The sequence below is a fragment of the Mesocricetus auratus genome, unplaced genomic scaffold (assembly GCF_017639785.1).
Source record: "Mesocricetus auratus isolate SY011 unplaced genomic scaffold, BCM_Maur_2.0 Super-Scaffold_100010, whole genome shotgun sequence".
NCBI lineage: Eukaryota > Metazoa > Chordata > Mammalia > Rodentia > Cricetidae > Mesocricetus > Mesocricetus auratus.
In genome coordinates, this window is record NW_024429194.1 from 25073077 (window position 1) to 25088456 (window position 15380).

The 15380-nt window shown below is 40.3% G+C and overlaps 1 protein-coding gene and 1 long non-coding RNA gene across 2 annotated transcripts in view; one reads left to right on the plus strand and one right to left on the minus strand.

Annotated features, from left to right (window-relative positions):
- Positions 1 to 15380, plus strand: part of Dner (delta/notch like EGF repeat containing) — a 304752-nt gene that overhangs the window by 224995 nt on the left and 64377 nt on the right. The window lies entirely within an intron of this gene.
- LOC121142768 lies at positions 12736 to 15207 on the minus strand. The gene is made up of 2 exons (XR_005879863.1): positions 15032 to 15207; positions 12736 to 14310 (listed from the first exon to the last, which is right to left on the minus strand). It is a non-coding gene; the product is annotated as an uncharacterized LOC121142768 (long non-coding RNA).

Sequence of the window (15380 nt, forward strand, 5' to 3'; positions counted from 1 at the left end):
CCTTTTTATGTCTTCCTTTCTTCTTAGGGTGGTTGGACAGTAACTAAATCTGTAGAGCACTTTGCCCATTGGAAAGAGCCCGTGCCTCTAGGATCCCTCCCACATCAGCCACACACTAAAGCAATTCTGAAAAGTGTATTAAATCATGAGATGATTTTGCATTCCAAGCTAGTCCCTGACCCCCTTGCTTTCTTTCCACTTTGTCCTTTGTGTATTGATGCTGATCTTGTCTCCTCCCTGTTATGCTAGTGAGTAGGGATTATATTCCTTCCTCTTGTCCCCAAGCTTCTAGTAGCCCTAGCTGAGGATCATGCTTGCTATTAGAAAGAGGTTCAATAAATAAATCACTCATAACAGACAACACTTAGAAACTAATCACTTTGTCCACCAATTTGATTCTCACAACAATTTCAAGAAGCTCAGGCTATTAATATTTTTATTTAATAGACTGGAAAGAGGGTGAGTAGCTTGCTTCTGGTCACATAGCCAGAAATTGGAACCCAGGTAACTGACTGGCCTTCAGTGCTCTAATAACTTTAATGATCTCTGGACATATTCTTTAAAATAAGTCCTATGATGTTTATTTTATTTTATATCTACATTTTGAGACAGGGTGACCTAGAGCTTTTTATACAGGTGAGGGTAGTTTTGAACTTTGAATTTGGTCCAATGTATTTTAATCACATTTAGTCCCCAATCTCTTCCCAGATCCATGCCCATTTCTCTGTCCACACAACTTTATGCTAAAAACAAAAACAAAACTCCCAATCCGTCCAAACCAAAAAACATCAAGACCAATTAGTGCTGCCCAAATGTTCTTGGGTGTGTGGTCAACCCAGGAGCTTCACTCTCAGACAGAAAACTCTCCCTTTCCCAGCAGTTAATAGCTACCAATATGGCCCGATTCCCATGCTGGGATATGGTCTGGCTTGGGTTTGCCCACGTCTTGTGCGCGATGTCACAACTGTGATGAGTTCCTATGTGCAGCTGCTTTGATGTGTGTTTTTCATGACTGTTTTTACTACCACAAATATGAGCAAAGTAAATGCAATTTGTTGGGTACTAAACCATTTTTTTAACTTCTCTGTTTCTATTCTTTAGCCTGGAAAAAGGAGGCCCTCTCTTTAAAAAAAAATCATGGAATCTGCTCATAGCAGTCTTTTTCAGACCGGAAAGCTATGGGGCCAGGGTTTTCCTGTGGATGGGACTTTCATCAATGCCTGCTAGTGTCTCTCACTCTGTCTTCCTTCATTCTTTTCCCTTCAAGGCTCCTTTTTAATCTTATCTGGAATGAGCATGCAGGCGGTGAAGCCTTTCCTGGGAACCGTCTCTCTGACATATGCCTTCTACTTACCTTTCTCCAGGTTCATATTTAAAAAGTATTTCCCATTTTACAGTCCCTGATTATAATAGGGACTGTAAAAAATAAAAGTAAAACTACAAGCGTTTGTTTTTAATCTACTTTACTGAGTGGTAACAATGGCAAAGGCAAGGAAGAAAGCCTGGCGTTTTAGCTTGTGTCTATGCTACTTTCCTTCGGTGTTATTTCATGTTTGGTTCAGAACTTTGAGATTTTTACATTTTTAAGCTATGTGGATTTTAATTCTGTAGGTTTCTGATTATACATGTACCCTATCACTACATACTGACTTTTCAATGTGTTGCTATGTTTAAGAACATTTGCAAACACAGTCTGGATGCTACTGTACGTCCATCCGTCCATCTGTCCGTCCATCCATCTGTCTATCTGTCCATCTGTGCATCTGTGCATCCATTCAGCATCTTAACCTCAGCATCCCAGCTTTCCCTGGGAAAGCCAAAAGACACCAGAGAGATCAAGAAGGAATAGAATGATCAGTAGTGATTAAAGCATTCAGCCATAAGGGTTGCCTCTGTATGGAATCGTGGATCATAGGGTCTATGTGGACTGTACTTTCTGTGTCATCATGAAGGCAAGCACTGCCGTTTGGTGGGGACTCCTATCTTCCATCTACTGACCAGCAGGTGATGCTCCGGTTTTAAACTAACAGAAGCACCCCAGCCTGGGATGTTGTTCTCTGGCATGGAGGGCAAGAAACCTAAACCTGAGCTTGATGGTGAGACTTTGGAGCCAAGTGGTTTTAAGTATTGATTTTAGGGTCATATTGCTTAGATCTGTGTCTAGACCCCAAAGTCTTTGCTTCTCTGAAGCCTGTTTTCCTTATTTCCAAAATGAGGATGATAGTAGCACATGAGTTGTGAAGAATACAAGACTCTAACTCTGTGCATGGGAAGTAGGGAGTGCTGAAAAAATTAGCTAGAATAATGACTGTTAATCAGGCATGGCACCTTCGGGGAGTCATATAAGATTGTAACTCTTCCTGCCTCTTGGTTATAGGATTTTTGACAACCAATTACTACCTTTAAGAAACCTTTATAGATGTCGTTCGTTCCAATATATCATTTTAAGAGTCTCTTGATAAATATATAAATATATTTTGTTTTACATAATGGTCATAGTGGAAAGTGTAAGCATCACCAGAGGAGGCCTGGGATCTAGACCTTTAGTTAGCTCAGAGGTCTTGCAGCAAGATCTGTGGGTTTATCCAAACTGTTTTGTTTTCCCAGATTTTATAGCCTGGAGTACTCTAGCCATATGAACCCTCTTGTCCATTTCCAGTTTCAGTGGGAATACTTTGCATCTTAAAGGGTTTTATAAAAGCTCACAGCACATGGTACAGGTGTTGCATCTGAGTTAATACGTCCTGTTCAGAAACTAGATATATCACATAATACTTTTTTTTGTATTACACCATTCTGGAAGTGGGCTGTTTTCTGCAGTATTCTAAAGTGGATAATGGCTTGATGAAAGCCTTCTCTTAGGACCACATAAAATTGTGTGTATTTATATAAGAACGTACAATGTGTTCCCATAAACCTAACAGGATCGAAATAAATGTACTTCTTCCTCTCCTATTTGGCAGGATCCCTGAGCCACCACTCCACTTAGGAACCATAGCAGCCAAAATCTTTGGCTTCCAAGTGGTATAGGGTTTCACCTTTAGAAACAGCAGGGCATCCACTGAGTCTTGCTAAGTGTGAGTGATGTTTGCTTTCTGTGTTTTGTCTATACAGTTTAATTTTTCTTTTATGACAGAGTTCTCATTTTCTTATTTCTTTACTTTCCTCCCCTTTTATGCATAGTCTGGTGTCTCTGAGATTGTTTAGATAGAAATACTGAAGAAATTTTTGTTTGATTTCCCCCACCCCATTATCTATGAGGACAACAGCTGCAGGGGCGTTTAGTGAGTGACTGGGTCCTGTCTCTCAGGTTACCTCTCCTTCCTCATAGGAAATCTATGTTGATGGACAGCTTCAACCTGACAGATGGCAGTCTGCAGTTCCAATCTGGTGAATGAATGCATGAATGAATGATAATAATAACTTTATGCTTTTCTTTTCCAAGAAAACGTGGATAGGGTTTGGAGGAATGACTCAGTATCTAAAGTGTTTGCTGTGAGGACCAGCGTTGGAATGCCTAGAATCCATGTAAATGGAAGGTGGGCTTGGGCACCCACTTGTAATTCCAGCACCTGAATGATGGAAACAGAAGGTCTCCCATGCAAGTTGCATAGCTGGTAGCAATCTCTGGGTCCAATCAAGAGACTGTGCTCAATATATAAGATAGAGAGCAATTGAAAAAGACTCCTAAAGTCAGCCTTGATCTTCAACATACATGTATGCACTCCTGCACACATACATTGTGCTCTCACACAGTTGAACACATGTACACACACACGCACACACACACCATATACATATACATGAAAAAGGCATGGGGGATGAATTCACTTAGGATATACATATTAATTCAGTTTTTGAAGTTGTGTCTTCAGATCTTCTCTCAACCCCACACAAAAACATAAAGGCAACTAAGGATTACTGAGAGCAGGAGGAATAGTCTTCTCAAGGGAAGAGGACACCAATTGTTTATAGCAAATGGTCAGGCCTGAAAACATTCATCCAAGTAATACTATACAGATTTAGCAGGTTATAATTATGAACATATATGCACATATACATACATGCATGTAATAATTAATAAAAAAGAGACCATGCTTTTGAAAGAGAACAAGGAGGGGGAGCATTGGAGCGTTTGGAGGGAGGGAAAGGAAGGAAGAAATGTAATATTATAATCTCAAAAATATATTCAGGTGATGCCTGCCATTTGCTGACCATGCTCTGTGCCTTAAACATGCTGCTGGTCCTTTAATATTATTCATTCAGCATAACCTGGAAGTTAAAAGCCCAGACTCAAATCACTGCTGTTACATGAGTTTGAGTCTGTGTTCATCACTTACATCCAAGTGACATTGGACAAGTTGTTTAAATTCTCCAGGCCTTATTTATCCACCTATACAGTAAAGGTAGTATTATTAGGAACTACATCGCAGGGTTGATTTAAGGATTAAACAAGTCATGAATCTACATGGTTTAGAACAATATCTACCAGGGAGTAAGTGATGAGTAGGCATCTTTTCAATTCCCACAATGACTGTACAAGGCAGATGTTAGTGTACCACTTTGAGATGAACCCTGTGGTTTTCTGGTCCTGGTAGACTCAGGTGTTTGACTCTGACAGCCATGTTGTTCTTGTATTCTGTCCTAGGTTTATGCCTGTGGTGCTGATAAAATTCCTGACGGAAAGTGACTGAGAGGAAAAAGGGTTTATTTTAGCTCCTAATTCCATGTCATAATCTGTAACATGTAGTCTTCCCGTCAGCCGCTTGGGTCCCACTGCTGTCTCAGCCCCCAAATAACACACGAGACACTATATTAATTATGAAGCTGTTGGCCTTTTGCTTTGATTTCTTATCAGCTAGTTCTGACTTAATTATTAACCCATAACTGCTAATCTAAGTGTTTCCATGTGATCTTCTCTTACCGGAGAAAGGGTCCAGACCTCTTACTCCTCAGGTGTCCTACACTGTGACTGACTGTGCCTCTGTTTCCCAGAATCCTCCTCGACTCCTAGTTCCACCTATCTTGCTTCCCTATTCATTAACCAAAGAGAGACACATACATAGAAGGACTTCCCCCATCAATAGTCCATTGTTGCAGGGAAATCAGGGCCATGATAACTTGAAGCTGCTAGTCACATTATATATACAGGCAAGAGCAGAGAGCAATGAATGCAGGCATGCTTAGTGCCCAAAAGCTTGTACAGCCTGGAACCCAAGCGTAGGGGATTGTGTCACTCATAGTGAGCTGTTTACCCTATCAGTTATCACAATGAAGACAATCCCCACAGATATACTCATAGGCCTACCTGACCTAGACAATCTTCTCTAAGCACTGACTCTCTTCCCCGGATTCTACCCCGTGTCAAGTTATCTGTGCATCATGTACACAAAGTCCTCTGTAAATATGTTCTTTCTCTCGTGATGGTAGCTGGTGTATATCCATGCTCCATTGGGGGACTCTACACTCTCTGAGGGCAGTGATACTGACTGGGTTTGTTTCCCTTAGAGCATCTAGCACTGAGAGCCATGTGAGACATTTGTTGAATGAATGAATGAACTGTAAGGGTCTGAGAAAATGCTGGAGGAAGACCCCAGATTCAAATCGTATGCAAGAACAAAGAGCATTTATTTACCAGCATGCAGGGAGGAACACCTGTGCAAAATGGCTACCACCATGGGAGAAGCATGCAGCCTCCTTTTTACAAGCTAGGGGAATTTCAGGAACAGTTGGGCCATTTCAAACATAATTGGCCAAGCAAGCAGCAGTTAGGATACTTTTTATTGGCTGAGGTTCAGGTTTACTATTTTTTGGACATACTTGAGCAAGTTTGGGAAAGTCCAGACACGACACAGAAGGGGCTGCAGGATTTGTCCTTGAGGCATTGTGGGGCTGATTCAGGCCTTGTATATATTCTCTCCCCTGTCCCTGAATGAACAACAAGGGTGTTGTTGATTAATGGCCCTTTGTTATGAGAGAAACCTGTTTTGCTCCTGTCAGAGAGAATTGAACTCCAAATTCAGTTGTAAAAATGGGAAGATTTAAACCATTGAACAGATGAACAAATATCTCCAAACTGTCCCAACAATAAGTTTATGCTATGGAAGCTCCATGTTACAGAGATGGGTTAACTAGTGGTCACTGAAGCAAACAGGTGGCCCTTCCTGGCTAGGATTACAAACTCAGGGACAGCGGTGGGGAGGAGAGCATGGGTCTGTCTCACTAGCTGCTTCTATTGCCTCGCTCATGCTTTGGCGTCATCGGGAGGCTCAAACAGACTTTAGAAGTACCTTCTCTAGCTCTCTTCTTTGTCCAGACTGTAGCTCCTCCTCATACTGTGCAGTCCTGAAGTCCTTCCCCAGGCTCCTTAAGACACAGGGATGCCTTCAGTGCTGGTATCTTAGTTCCCTGTCAGCAGTCACACCTGTGGCCACCCTCAAGGTCTTCAAACTCAACATACCCCCTGCTGGCTATATTTTGACTACACTCCAAGTCTTTCTGGCTTTGCCTGGCTTTCCCAAGCCTTTGAGTTTGATGCCTTTTGGTTTTGAGCTGGAGTTTACAACCCTGATTTGTGATGGATGGTCCTGTTAGAAGTCTTCATTCTGAGAGCAGAAAGGATGTGGACACTGTAGTTTTTCCTAATGAGATACAAAGCTCTTTTACACTAGAAACATAGCTAACCCAGAAAGCAAGCGAATTTTATTTTTCCTGAAGCAAGATTTATCACTTGGTACCCATTTTTCCTTAGAGCATGACGATACAGAAGGCAGGGCTGACTTACGTCCTTAACTTGGAGCAGAATAGCCTGCTTTGTGGAACAAGGATGTAGTCTGAATTGTCTGGGTTGGGCTCTGGAAAGATGGTGCAATGGTTAAGGGCTCTGAGTCCTACAAGCTTCTTAAGGCTGGACACAGGGACCCAACCTGAGATATGGCTGACCAAGCAAGCAGCCCGGGCAAGTGAAACAGTGTTCAATCAATTAGTTTTTGATGAACTAAATCTTCTTTTTTGACCTAGTTTCATCTCTTTTGACTTAAAATCAGGTTAACTGATGATATTTACACTTCTCCTAAGACAGTTTTATTTTTTAGATGTCTTTCTTTCTTTTTTGCTCACTGGTCTCCTTTTGAATTTCCCCATTTATACATGCTCATAATTTAATTTGTATGAAGAATCCGTTATTTTAAAAACCAAATCTGCACTTAGTGAAGCTTCTGGTCACTGTGACCTCAGGCATCCACATGGGATTGCCAACTCTTGGGCCATTTCCATTGCATTTTATTACAGTCCACTTTTCCATGATAGCTAGGATAGGTAAATGCTAAAATAATTTGAAGCATTTACCCAGAATTGCCAAAAACATCTATATTCAAGGAAGCTCAAAGAAAAATGTCTTATGATTATATCCCCAAAAGACAATGATTTTAGATTTTAAGTGAATGTCTTTAAAAAAATTTAATGCCCTTTGAAAAGAAACTAAAATAGGATCTTAAAATCACATCTATCTTCTATCTATAATCTATATATATCTGATCTATATGTATATATATTTGATCTATCTATCTATCTATCTATCTATCTATCTATATCTATCTATCTTTCTATCTATCTGTCTACCTATCTATGGTATTGCCATGTTACTCAGCTGGTCTCAAACTCAAGTGACTGATTTACTGCCTTAGCCTTCCAGGTAGCTGGGATGCCAGTACGTGTCTTCATATCCAGCTAACCCAGCGTCCTTAATTGTATTTTTTACATCTAATAGTGCTGTAGATGATTTTCCTAGATACCCCTGCTTCTCTTTATCCCACACAATTGTCTGCTTTTTTAGAAAGAGAACAAATGTGCTTACCATGAACTTTTCTGTACGCATTAGTCAAACCCCTTTTCTGAGTCCAACATTGTTTCCTCATCCAAATCTCAGACTTTCTTTAAGATCCAGCACAAAGCCCAGCTCTCCCTTCTTTTGAGCCACTGATGATGCCACCTACTGACCCCAGAACCACAGCCTGGCTTATCCCTCCCTCCAACTCTCCATGTATGACCGGAATCATTCCAGTATCTGAAGGAAGAAACAGTGCAGCATCTCCCAGCATTTCCCAGCATTATCTCCCAGGATCTCCCAGAACCCTCCAGCATCTCTTAGCATCTCCCAACATCATCTCCCATGTATTTTGGGTCCCTCACTGAGGAATGACTCTTACATGAACCTTCCCCTCACTTTGCTGTACCATCCAGAGCAAACTCAGAACTAAACTTTCTACCTTTATTCTGATTTAGTGATTATTCATTTATACCCCTGTAATATCTGATGACTAATATTCATCCTTTTTCTAGTCCCTCATTGTCATCTCTAAAACCCAATCCATATTTATCAGCTTTCTTTCTCTGACTATTATGTAATGATTCTATTAGAATATAATCTCATCCCACATGTGTTCATTCTTACTCTCATTCACTCCACAAATATTTCCTCAGTGCCTCTCATAACTTAAGTATTGTGGCTGCTGAGACTCAGCAATGAGGGGAGACAATGTTTTTCTTCTCCAGAAAGGCCCTGGTCTCATTGAAGGTGAAAAGACAGATGGCAGATGAGCCGGTGCATGGCTATGTCATTTCGGATAGGAAAAATACTATGAAAATAGCAAGTTGGGTGTTGCGATAGAAATTCTATAAGACTGGAGTCATCAGGAGAGCCCTGGCTACCATGTGAGCCAAGAATGAGAGTACAAAGGAGCCGAGGAGACGGCTCAATCAGCTAAGTGGCCATCATGCAAGCATGAGGATTCTAGTATGGATTCACAGCACCCATGTAAAAGCTGGGCGCCATAGTGAGGATCTGTTAGCTCACCCCAGGGGTATGGTGTGGTGGAGCCAGGTGGATCTTTAGAGCTTGTTGGTCAGTCAACCAGGATGAGTAAATGAGCTCCAGGTTCAGTGAGAGACTGTCTCAAAAAAATACGGCAGAGAGTGGTAGAAGATACTTAGTGTTGATCCGTGGTCTTCACACATATGCATAACACACACACACACACACACACACACACGCACACACACACACACACACAGAGGTAAGCACATTCACATGAACATGGACATCCTTCAGAGAGAGGAGGAAGGGGAGAGAAAGAGAGAGAACACACATATAGGGAACTAGCAAGAACTTCCGGAAAGGTAGCAAGGCTCTAGGATTAGCCTACTGTACTATTTCTGGGAACTGAATGGAAGCCATGAGGGCAGGCAGCTAGAGAATGAAGCACCAGGCGGGGTGGCAGAGTTAATGCTCACAGGACATGCTGCCCATGGGAGGGACGTCCAATATTATTCTAAAGATGATTAGAAGGGTGACACCACTTGCATTTTATGAAAGCTAGTCTCATAAATTGTGGGAAATTGGTTGTAAGATTAAGCTGGACCAAGGAGTCTTGCCGGAGGAAACATGTCAAGGAAGAAATAGTAATGACTTTGGGGTTGTGGCCAGGGAGCTATGTTTTGGCAATGGCAGCTGCAAGACACCCTGATGGCTGGATGTGGGAGTTCACAAAGGAAAGAATTAGAAAGACCCCCGGGTGTTTCTTGAACAGTTCACCAGGCTGCACCATCAGGCAGTTTCCCAGGCTCACACACATCACTTCCTGCATGGGAGTTGCCTTTATAGTATCAGTGCAATTCTCGCGTTTCTTTATTTCATTTACTCTCACTAATATTGCAAAGCTATTTATATTCACGACAGTACACAGAATGACTTCATTGTCTTGCAGTTTAAAAATTCTCAGAAATGATTTCTTTTGCTCTTAAATACCTGATTTTCATAATGTGTATTTTAAGCGTATTTTCTTTTTATTTGTATGATGCATATTCAGCAGACATCCATATCAATATTGATTCAAATACAACATTTGAAGGCAGAGTCGGCTGTGTAAAGTATATTTTTTTGTTTTCTTGTTCTTAAATCAGCTGTTATCCCCTGATAGGTTTTCCCTGCAGGTCTGTTTACCTTCCATTTTAGCCCTTGAATAATCTCCCCCCGCCCAAATTTTATTCTTTTGTAACATACCTTAGGAATCATTTGTCTGTCAACATTGATTGCACATGTCATGGATTGAGCTTTTCTCTGGAGCTGTTCTACTTTTTTTTTTCCAACATTTTCTAATGCCTGTGGCATGAACAATTTGAAACCCCCTATTGCACACAAGAGATGCCACTGTGGTCATTCTCTTTGCACTTGCTGGTTGATATTATCAAACAGTTGTTCGTTTACTTCTGCCTAAGGAGGCTTGTAAATCCAAATAACACTTTTCTCATCACCTCCAAGTTGGTAATCTATTTTTGATCTCATATAGTTTGCTAATCTTTGGTAGTTCAGAATTGCTACTTTAAAATTTTCTGTTCTTTGAGAATTTCATACGTTATATTTGGACCTCATTCATTCTCTCAGAACTCTTTTCAGACCCACCCCATTCTATACACATTCAATTCTGTACTCTCCTTTATGCACCCACTGAGTTCATTTAGTGTCGCCTATACAAACTTGGGTGAGCCACACAGTGAAAGAACACTAATACGCCTTCTCCTGACAGCTTTCCAAGTGTCCATAGTTCCTCAGTTTGGATGGGATTTCATGACCACCTTTTCCCTCAGTGAAGGGATTTTTGTCTGACTTGAGTTTGTATAGGTATTATGCATGCTGTCACAACCATTACAGTTCATATGTGCAACTCTCCTGTTGCACCTGGAAAGCATCGTTTTGTTGTAGTCACCCACTACCTCCAGCTCTTACAATCTTTCTGTCTCCCCTTCCCCCAATTATTTCTGAGCCTTAGGAGGATGGAATGATGTAGACATCACAGAACTTAATAGTAGGACCATATTGCTGACGACAGCATATACTTAAATCACAGAACATGGAGAGATCAGGCTGATATTGATACTTAAACTTCATCCTTAATGTCTAGCTTTCATAGTGCTGGATGTGGCTCTGTACAGTGCTGGAGGAGAAAGGCTATCATTACTTTTATGCAGCTGTAATCCCTGCAAACTACAAATAAGGACCAGCATGAAAAGAAAGGCATATTGGTACAATAGCGGTATGAATGTCACTGGAGTAATCAACCACTTTTTGATTGGGATAAAAGAGGTCTGTTCCACAAGATGAAACCACTACCTGGCATCATTATCTGGGCTAAGAGCCTGTGGCTAGACGGGTTCTAGATCCTAGGGAGAACCTACTACTTTTACTGTGCTAAAAGAAGATGGTATAAAACTAATTCCTAATGGCTGATTGTTACAGCCATAGATTAGTTCATTTCTCAAATCCCATCAACGATGCTTCTTTTTACAGTAGATGGTGATTAACACAGAGAGCCAAGGCTAAGAATGGTGCAGAGAGCAAGAGACTATGAAGTACTGGGCAATACTACTGTTTACTAGTTATTATTATTATTTTACTATTTATGGTACAGTACCCCCACAGAGCTGAATTCCATTTGTTGTCCTGTGCATAGTTTTAGAATTATTTATTTTTCCTGTGCATTTAGGTTCACACATGCTACAGTGAGTGTGACGTGGGAAAAACCACACTGAACATAGTTTGAGAACCCAATCTAATCAAAGGGAAAAGAAGCCAGAGAACCCATTGAGCACTGGTACACATCCCTCTCTGCTTCTTGAGTGTGCACATTGGGATTGGCTGCCTCCTACTGCCATACGTTGATGACCATGAGCTCTTAGACCATGAGCCAAAATGGATGCTCCATCCCTTAGATTGTCCCCTGAGTACTGAGATGGCAAGCATGCCTCTCTGTGTTTGATTCATGGATTGATAATTCCTATTGAATTTAAGATTTCAGCCATATGTGTGTAGTCTAGGTGGTAGGAAGGACAGAAGGATAAAATACTAAAAGTGAAGGGTACATGCCAACTTTTTCTTAAGGGAGTTTTTCATATGTGACCTCAGGTTATTTACACTTATATCTCACTATCCAGAATAGAATGACAGGTCAATATATTACTGTAGTAGAGGCTATGAAATGGATTATTACTATTTCATGAAGCTGTGTGAGCCAAAGTTCTACAATGCAGGAAGTTGGGAGATGGCTATTATGTTAAGCAGTCGATGAGTGAGGGTTCAGACAGATACCATTTCTTCTCACTGCTGGCTTCTTTGCTATGTGCCTGGTGTAACTGAATGTTACAACAGAACTGTGATTTGAGAATCTTGAGTTCAAATCTGACTCTGGCTTTTCTAGCTGTGTGCCTTAGGGCAAAGTCCTTGATTTTCCTGTGTCTCCTTCCCCATTAGAAAATGAAGAAATAACAGCACTCATGGGGTTTATATGAGTTCTAAGTGAATTGATGCAGTACAATCCTTGGAAGGGTGAGAGTACTTCTAACTGTTTGCATGAGTAAGCATGGTTTCAACAGACTCCCATTGAACTTATGAAGAGATTTTCTTCTGAGTAATTCTTGTACCTCTTCCCACAGCTGTTATCCCAAGAGCTTACACACTTTGCCTTGCAGGGTGGCCCAGTAACTGCGTGTGTTTAAAGCATTGTCTGTGACCACCTCCTGATTCCAGAAGGCGCCCTTAGCCGTGTTCAGAAATACAGCCCTGGGGACTCTGGGCAAATGTGAAGTTTGATTATGTTCCAGAGATTGCCTAACAGGCAGCTTCCTTCCAGTTTCCCTACACACAATCTCTTGAGTATACATACAGAGTAAAAGACTCACAGCTTAAAGGAAGTCGAATCCAATGTTTATTAGGCACTGCGGGTCACAATACTTAGTCTCACCTAGTAGCAGTCCACGGCATTTTGTAGGTAAGAAAATGATACTGAAAATAAGATGCTTTGTCCAAGGTCAGACAGCTCATAAGGAAATTCATTGTTTTTTCTCTTTTTGGCTTCTCATTACTGGTGTTACAAAATCTTATTCATGTTCTCCTAGGAAGGTCATTAGTAGGGCAGCTGAGGAGGAAGTGAATCATTTATGAAAGGATGCCATGTGAATAAGGAGATAACGACGGCTTGAGCAATGGAAGGAAATGCAGAGTTTGCTAATCAAAGCCAGAGGGTTTTCAAAATCTGGTGCAGCTTTCTCCTCTTCCTTGGTTCCTAAATGCCTCAGGTGTCCATCCTCCCAGCTGGACCCATAACCCGAACTGCAGGGGCCCCTCCTGTGTTTTCCATTGCAGTCGGTACTGGTGCCATCCACATGGCCTCTGGCAGTCACACACAAATGTGGTTGCTTGTCATCCAATCCTAATATTTGAGAGTTACTATGCTTGCATCCAAGCTCCACAGTAAGCCCAAATAGTAAACATCATCAGTATCTACATCCCACTCAATGCCAAGACACACCAGTGAGATTCAGTGCCAGCCCTGGGTCTAACAGATTAGTGGGCAGAAGTGGCAACTGAACACAGTTCTCTTTGTCTTCATTTTGAGTTGATTTGGGGCAGGGTCAAATAGGTCAATGTCAGCCCTCTGTGTGTGGATTTTTAGTTTTCTCCTTTAGCCTGCTCAGGAATGCTTTAGTACCTTTTTTGAGAATCAGTTGGCTATAGGTTTTTGGCTTTGTTTTTAGGAGTTGCTCTTTGTTTTATTGGACCGTGCTTCCAAGTGCCATGCTGCTTTGGGTACCACGGCTCGGCTGTGTTTCCAGAAGTCAATACTGTGTCACATCCAGCTTTGTTCATCAGGTTGGAGGCTGCTTTGGCTACATGGGGTCTTTGGTGCTTCCATATGAATTTCAGGGATCGTTTTTCTTTTTCTTTTTTAGTGAATGTAGTTGGTATTTTCATGGGGATTACATTAACCTGTAAGTTACTTTGGGCAGTATAGATATTTTAACAATATTAATTCTTCCAATCTGTAAAATGGGAGGCTTTTCCAATTTTTGGTGTCTCTTAATTCCATTAATGTTTCTTATTTTAATTTTGTTTTTAAAAATGTTCATACAATTTATTTTGACTGTATTCTTCCCCATTCCAACTCCTCCCAGGTCACTGAACTCTCCCTATTCATCCAAATGCATGTTCTTTCTCTCTCTTGAAAATACAAAAACCAAAGCATCATAAAAAGCACAAGTAAACAAGAAAGTAAAAATGTGGAGTCCATTTTGTGTTGGCCACAGTTTCCCGTGAGCTTCAGTGAGGCATGACTTGGCATCTGGTTGATGTACTCAGTGTAGAATGGAATAGATGAAGGATAGAAAAGTATTCCACTCTGACAGGCTCTTTGGAGAACTCAAGCATTATCAAAACTGACTGCAGATGACATTTTCAGTTCGATTTCTAAAATATAAAAGCTAAAAGAAGTTTATACATACTGAATATCATTTAGTTTTTTTCTGCTTCTGCTCAGAACAATTCCAAACCAATTATGCCCACTTATGAGTTGAGCTTCAGATAATTAAATGTGGAACTATTTTTGTTGATTTTATAGATTCAGTATATTCTTACAATAACTATAAAAGTTGTCAATATCATTAAGAAATTATGTGTTAGTATAAATATGAACAAACAGATGAGAAAAGTAGAATATTAAAGGACAAGTATGCATGAGTAATGCTACTTAACTTTTATTTCTAAAATTTAAATATTTAATGAATTTTCAAACTAGTCTTGAGCTATTAAAAGAAGATTATGTTCATTTCACTGTTAAATATATACTCTTGTGTGGCTGAGGAGATGTACAGAAATGCATACACACACACACACACACACACACACACACACACACACACACACATATATATATATATATATATATATATATATATATATATATATAAATTTTTTGGCCTGAGAAATGCCAAATTTTGTATACAGGAAACAATACAAAACACTTATCTGATAATCTTATTTAAAATTAAAATATGTAACAGCTTTACATAATATTATATCATAAAATATGTTTGCATGTATAATTTCTAGGTTATAATTCATTTTTCTAAGTGGTATATTCCAGCAATTTTAGTAAATCCATGTAGGCATGCAACTATTCACATGGATCATTTTTGAACATACCCTTCAATGCAGTGGGCCACCTATGTTTGTTGTCTTCAGTCTCTTCATACCTCAGCCACAGCAACCAGACATCTGCTTTCTATATTTTCTACTTTTCCTGGACATTTCTACTAAGTGGCATTATATGTTATATGGTCTTCTGAACCTGTCTTCATTCTTAGAGTGTCATACTTGGGTGACTCATTTGTCTTGTGGCTTATGCTAGCACTTAGTGACTATTTATAAATGCACTGTAAGGTCAGATGGTATCATGTTTGTTTACCCAGAATATTTTTATACATATAAACATATTTCATCCATTGGATTAAACACCTGGATGCATTCATTAAAAACACTGACTTGTACATTT